The sequence below is a fragment of the Sesamum indicum genome, linkage group LG6 (genome assembly GCF_026168435.1).
Source record: "Sesamum indicum cultivar Baizhima isolate 11 linkage group LG6, ASM2616843v1, whole genome shotgun sequence".
In the NCBI taxonomy this organism is placed as follows: domain Eukaryota; kingdom Viridiplantae; phylum Streptophyta; class Magnoliopsida; order Lamiales; family Pedaliaceae; genus Sesamum; species Sesamum indicum.
The window spans coordinates 3,319,240-3,327,019 of NC_142662.1; the positions used below are offsets into that span (position 1 = coordinate 3,319,240).

General features: G+C 29.0%; 1 long non-coding RNA gene across 1 annotated transcript; it reads right to left on the reverse strand.

The window, feature by feature from the left end:
* Window positions 1-816: 816 nt before the first annotated feature.
* LOC148787637 (uncharacterized) lies at window positions 817-2,536 on the reverse strand. The gene is made up of 2 exons (XR_016066160.1): window positions 2,389-2,536; window positions 817-1,028 (listed from the first exon to the last, which is right to left on the reverse strand). It is a non-coding gene; the product is annotated as an uncharacterized LOC148787637 (long non-coding RNA).
* Window positions 2,537-7,780: the final 5,244 nt, after the last annotated feature.

The window sequence follows — 7,780 nt, forward strand, 5'->3', positions numbered from 1 at the left end:
TTTTGTAGTTTTATTCTCAACGCTTATTCTCATATAAATATGTTGTATATCTTAATTTATCAAACTTAATTTACAAGTGTTCTTAGATAAATATTTTCGTACCTAAAAATAATATCTCCCATACTTTTAATAATTTCGTAATTCCGTGAAAAAAGGCATATTTTCTGGTGAAATTAAAATTAATTATGGTTACTCATCTTCGTAAAAAAAAGAGCCAAACTTCAAAGTTTTAAGATAAGTTATTAAAATTCAGTATAAATTACATCGACAATTTTTACGATTAGATTTAATTACACAAATACTTTTTATTTTTAGAATACCCTTACATTTTTTTGTGGTGTATGTATAAAATTTTGTTCATTAAATAAAAAGTATATAATTTATAATTATAACTACGGCCTCAAAAAATGTATTTTTATATAATTAAATTTAATTATAAGACGTGAATGTAATTTATTCTAAAATTTAATTTCAATTCAAGTGCATGAAATCACCTTCCCGTAATATTTTTTACTATATTGGAGAAGTTCATATGGATGAGGTCTCACTTTGCTGACTGATAAAATGGCAATGTTTGTCTTTGAAATGTTTGAGGAAGTTGTCAACTTGTAGGGGCAACAACTCTTACGGTGGGTAAACCATTGACATATGATGTTCGGGCTGTTGTATTATTTTAAAATTTAAATTGTATTGTAGCACCCCCTTCGCTACAAGGGCTATATTTACCCTAAATGTCATACTTATAGTAATCCATGTGTTTATATATATAAATGCATATAATAATTTAATCCATATGAATACGTAACCCCAACGTCATAACAACATAAGCAACCCACAACATCATATATACAAATCAAACACCTCGAGTAGTCCACCACAGTTAATCTCCATTCCTACGTTCTCTTTATACAAACAAAATAAGATTCGTACTCTAGCTGACAAAAAGGAGAAACAGCATACTGGCCCGACCTGACTGAGTATAGTGCGTAGACCTATTCTTCAACAGTCAGATACCTCAAAGTCTACTCCTGAAAGAAAATGACAACAGAGGGATGAGCCTGCCACTCAGTAAGTAAATAATCAGCCCTATCTATATATGTACATCAAACACAGCCTAAACATGACAAGTAGGCAACATGCATGGATTACAGTCAATTTAACTCCAACATAATCAATTGTAGTACACCACATAGCTATCTCAAATAAAATAATCAATTAAACTTCTTTTTCCCTAGTTTGCTTACCAGAAGGTGATATCGTGTTTTTCCCGTCAACTCAATCTCACCGTCATATAAATTTAAGTGAATCCCCTTGACAGCCGGCTCATCAATCTCATTTCGCATCATAGCTCTTTCAATTCGCATCATAGCTCTTTTCACATCACATCTTTTTTTGCATATAGCATCAAAGCTCTTTTCATTTCATTTCTTTCTCATATCGCATCAAAGCTCTTTTCATTTCATTTCGCCTTATAGGCTTTTCAACACGTCAAGGGGTATTCACGCCACAATTATATTCAATTTCCACCACTCCCTCATTTCCACATATCACCATTCTTGTAAGCAACTAGTAACGTAAAACAATATATCATTACATTCTCATTTTCAGACACCCACAACACATCAAACAACAAACATAATATTTCAACGTATTTCCTCATTCCACGTACACAATATCGACAATCAAATCAAATCATTCATCACTTATATACTTTTAGACAAATCAATGACAGCATTAACCACAAATTCATATAACAGTAAAACCACAAATACAGAAAGCATATATAGATAATGCTAATTATTTACTTATCTCAACCTCACAACGTTTCTTTTTACTCAATCGCTAATTGTCGGTCCTTTCACCTCATCCCGTATCCTATAATGAGTTATACCACATACAATTAATCTATCGAGAATATCGTAATTTCTTTTAAATACAATATTAAATATTATTCGTACAATTTTTACTAATTTTTTAATATTCCACTTCTATCAAAGTACAAATTTTCATTTTTCCTCTTTATTAACATACCATTTATTAAATATAATTCTCGGAATATTTCTATGAATTTTCTATCAATTTCTCGCTATTATATTCTTTAATTAAATAACAATATGTAGAATTGCGTATTTGGTTAACAATTCCGATGGAATTATATAAAATGGTTATAGCAACATTCAAATCTAATACATTTAATAATCTAATTAACCAACAATATCATTTTTATATCCAATTTAATATTTAATTCGACACTATTTTAAATAGTCAAACTCATAAAATACTCCGATTAAATAGTGCATCACTTAGTATAAACAACATTTAGTAAATAAACTAATTAAATAATATAATTATATAAATTAATAAAATTAAAACTACAGTTCTGCGTACCTCTGCTTCTTTTCCTTTCTTTCTTTTCCTTTCGTGTGTGTGTGTTGTGCAATGTGTGTGTTGTGTTTATTTGTGTGTATGTGTTAAGAACAACAACAACAACAAACAACCAATTAAAAAGAAAGAGGAAAGTGAGGCGGTGGGTGGTGGCCCCACCTCCCACTCTCAACTCTTTCTCTCTCCTACTATATGTATATATGTATATATATACATATTATTTTTATATATAATATTATTATTATTTTATTTATTTAATTAAATTTTTCTCAAAATACCATTTAGGTCCTTTCTATTTTCTTAATTAATATAAATTGTCCCAAAATATTATAACGAACTCCAATTTAATTCATTCAAGTGTTATTATATTCCAATTATGACCCATAATTTATTTACTAATTAACTAAATTTTATAAAAATTTATCAATTAATCCCCCAATTATATATTATAATTTTTGGGGCGTCACATGTATAATAAACTTATAGTTAATTAGTTTTTGTTTTTACTTTTTTTTTGAAAATATATATATGGATTTTAGCAAGCGACAGTGTGTTATTGTTGGAAATATGTTTTAATTTTTTCTTAAATTGTCAAATTATTTTTAATGTTTTATTTTAACTTGATGTGTCAATTTAATTTAATATCTGTTTGAGGTTTACGAGTCATTATTATAATATCTCGATTGTGATTTTATGAGATTTAATAAGTATTTGATCATTATATTTTTTAATTTTGTAGCCCATTTATCAAGGATTTATTATGATGATTATGAGAATTTGATAAATCATTTAATTTCGTACAACTGTCAAATTCTTTATAACTATTTAAAAAGTTTTTGCCTTTTGTATTTGGTATACTGTGGTATTCACTTTTACGTTGAAAAATCTAATTTGAAAAGTTCATAGGGTCTCAAAATATTTTTATACTCTCACAAAGTCTTCGAAAAATTCAGCAAACTAAGGACTAAATCCTAGTCTCATCATGGTGGTGCATGTGGGATGGGATAATAGTGTGAGTTAATAAGATTTTATCTTGTAGTCATGGTCAATCACTAGTACTTGCACGTTGTTGTACTTAAAAATAACAGCAAGGTATCTGTATATGTATAGTGAGTGTTTAGGTCTGTATTGCTCTAATACTCCAAATATGCTATCAGGGTTGTGTTAAATCTTGCAAAAAAAGACAACATTAGGCCAAGCTAAAAGCAGTTCTAGTGATGGCTCTCTGATGATCAAGATAGTCTAGGGTTCAAGATCAAGAGTTGGGGTAGCAAAAGTTATACCTGATGTGAGAGAGTCAATATTTACACATGCCAATTAGGTTGTATGATTTCATGTGGACCTTTGATTTAGAATATGATGCACGGTGTGCAGTGAGCTGTACATACCAGAGTTGAACAGTGACAGGTAATGGTCTTGGCAAACAAGGTAGTCTTTTTGTCATTGAAAGACGCCTGTTATTGTCGCTAAGTACGAAGGTCTCTTGAATACCTTAGGTACTTAGTGAAATAAACCTGGGTACAGATACTGTTCCTAAATGTCTTTTGACAGATTTATGATTTCCTGAGTATTAAGGTCTTTGTCAGTTTTTGATGGTCTCTAAAGTATCGTCACAAATATGTCCACATCAGAAGTCCCCCCACTTATCAAGTGAAGGAGATGTGAAAGTTCATAAGTGAGTTTAGAATGACCTTCAAGCCTTACAAAATTTGAGATGTATTCTGTAACTGTCGCATGCCATTGATCGCGTCCTTACACCTGTCAATTTCCTATGGCTACGGTGAGTTTGTAGCCAATAGGAGGCGACATGACTTTCTCGATTCCCGCACTTGGCATGGTAAGCTTTATATAGCAGGACTTAACTACAAAGTAACATTTCATCTTCTTCTACAACATTCCTGTTTTTATTGAAGGGTTTTTGTCTATTCACAAAAATGTTTCTACCCTAAAAATCTCTGCAATTTTGTTACTTTCCTTCTTTCTTCTGTTAGTTTGTAGTATTTTGGTTGATTGATGGATTCTCCTAGTAATTCTGGAGAAAGGACTTTGGGTGACATACTTCCTAGAGTTAGGTCTGACCCTGAGGACATTGCCTATCTTTATATTGAACAGAATACCGCTCTGGTTGTTAAGGGTGAAGAATTAGAAATTCTTACTATGCGACATGAGAACGCATATATCTTTTCTGAGAAACCATAAGCTATAATTGCCCTTGCTCGGGTCTTTCTACTACTTTAACTTTTTATAATCTCCATTAAATCTCACCTTTTTGTTCCTAAAGAGTATGAAATTTTTCTACCTTCGCCCTTATTGGATGATGTGGCGTCAGGAATTTTATATATAATTGAGATACGAATTGATAATCCTTAAGAAAGTTTAGATTTAATTATAAATAAATTATAGGCTGAAATTTGAATATATTAGAATTTTAATTGACTTGATCGAAACTTTCAAAAGTTTCTAGGGGTTAATTATGTAAATTAAAAACTTAAGGGACCAAATTGCAATTTGAACAAAAGTTACAAAAAAAATAATATAGATAATAAATACATGTATAAAGGAGGGCCTCAAGAGCACGTGTCGACCTATACTTGTACCAATAGTTTTAATGGTTTGAATAATCTTTACCGTACTTATATACATACATTTACATCGAAATTTTGTTTGTATACAAATTAGATACACACAATCATTTCAGAGACGGGTAAGTAATTAATGGTAAATTACTAACTAATTTGTATATTATATCATTTAATTAGTTTCTTTACTAAATGTAATTTAAATACTATTTGATCTAATATTTAGTCGAAAAATTTTATGAATTTGGCTATTTGAATTAGTGTCAAATTAAATATCACATTTGGTATAAAAATATTATAGTAAATAAATTAATTACTAAATTTGTTAGATTTAATCATTAATATAATTAATTTACTCAATTTCATCGGACCTTTTGACCAAATGGTTAATTATAAGTACTGGTGTTCAATTAAATTCGACAGTGTGAGAAATTGATAGAAAATTCATAACAATATTTAGAAATTATATTTAAAAAAGTATTAGAAAATTTTATTTAAAAAATATTATATTTATTAAAAAAAATATGATTCTCGTAATAATTGAATTTTAGGATATTATTGATAACGGTAGCTATAAAACTATGAAGAGTTTTGTGTAAATGAATTCTTATGAACTGGTTGATAAATTAAATATAAACCTGAAAAGTTTAGAAAGTTTAGTTAGTTAGAAAATAATAAAATAAAGATTTATATTTCGATGGAAATATAATATTAAAAAATAATTAAAAATTATATGAATAATATTTAATATTATATTTAGAAATTACGATATTATTGATATATTAATTATATGAACTACAACTCATTATAGAATTTGAAGATACAGTGAAGGGACTGAACAATTTGTCTATTTGATAATTAAAGCGTTGTAAGATCAAGATAAGTAAATAATTAGTATTATCTATATATATTTTATTTATTTGTGGTATTACTTTTATATAAATCTGTGATTCGTGCCGAAGCTTATTTATTTGAAAATGTATAAATGGTGGATGATTTAATTTGAATGATGATATTGTGTACGTAAAAATGAGAAAATACAATAAAATATTATATTTGTTGAATGACGTATTGTTGTGCTTGCAAATGAAAGTATGTCAATATGTGGTTTTACGGTACTAATTGCTTATAAAAACGGTGATATGTGGAAATGAGGGAGTGATGAAAATTGAATATAACTATGATGTGATACCCCTTGATATTGTTGAATAGCTTATATGGCGAAATTAAAAGAAAAAATTTATGATGCAACATGAAAAGAGCTTTGATGTAAACTGAAAGAACTATGATGTGAAATTAGATTAATGAGCCTATGTGACATGTCAAGGGGATTCACTTATGTAATGAACAGTGAGGTTGGGCTGGTGGACAAAGACACTATATCACCTTCTGGTAAGCAGATTAAAAAAGGATGAGTTTAATTGGTTGTTTTGTTGTGAGTTGACTGCGTATTAGATAAAGTTTATTTGTGTTGAAACTAAATTGATTATACTTTACGTACATTGCTCATCTTGTTTTATCTGGACTATATTTCACGTACATGTATAAATAGTATTAGTTATTTTCTTATTGAGTTGCAGACTTATTCCTCTGCTAACATTTTTTAGGTGGAGATTTTTCCTGTATCTACTCAGGAGAACTAGGTCCAAGTTGTGCATTTCTATCAGGTGGGATTAGTACGTAGTTTTCTCCTTATTTGTGAGTAAAAATAGAAGTCATGTTTTTGGAAGCTATAAAGATGAAATGTGGATGACGTAAGAACCAATTAGAATAGTTTCATTTTGTGTTGTTGATTGTTCTTGTTATGATGTTGGGATTACGTGTGTATATATATATATATATATATATATTCAGTACCAGGATATCACAAACCAAGAATAATTTGAATATAACAACCATAGTTGAAATCATGTAAGGAAATATAAAGATCTAAAAGAATGAATATGACAATCAATTATATAAAGCAATAAATTATATAAAGATTATAGAAATTATAATAAGGATATTTAATGAAGCAGAAATTAAAGACAATTATGAGTGGAAGAAAACTTACTTGAATTTTCGAAAATTTGTATACAAAGAATTTACAGAACAATTAGATGTACAAAGATATTAATTATCCAAGGCATCCTATTTCTGTAATATGAAATAAGAAGTGATGAAATACAAGAGGAATGAGAAAGAACTTGGAAGAAGAGATGAAGAACAAGAGAAGAACTTGAAAGAAGCAAATGCTAGTGAGTGTGTGTGAGAAAAGCTCTCAAAAATAAGTTGTAGTTTTCTCTCCAACAAATGCCTCTATTTATAGAAATGGTTGATGTTCATCATGCACTTGAATTATTTGCTGATTGTGGCTGTCCATCAAACCTCCATAATGCAGCAAGTTGTCTGCAAAAGTTGAAACAAATTTTTGGGTTTTTTATTTTTGATTTTTTTTACTTCATGATTTCATCATGATTACATCATTTTCAATTTGTATGGAATTTGTTACAACAATGAAATTTGTTACATCAAACTAAACTTTTATGGAATTGGACTAAAAATACCAAAACAATCATCTTCACTTTCGTCTCCGAGATGAATTGGCGATTGAGAGTCTTCTTTGTCACTTTGTATTTCTTCAAGAATTTTTTGCATTTTTTGCTTTGGCAATTCTTGCCGACAAATTGTTTTTCCTCAATAGAAATTGTTCCTACTCCGAATTGATTTCTTCGCCAAGAATTATTAATGTTTTGTACATTGTGGGATTTTGCTTGAACCACTCCAAAATTGTTGTTTGTTCAAATATTTCTGTATTCATTTTGTCCTACCATTTT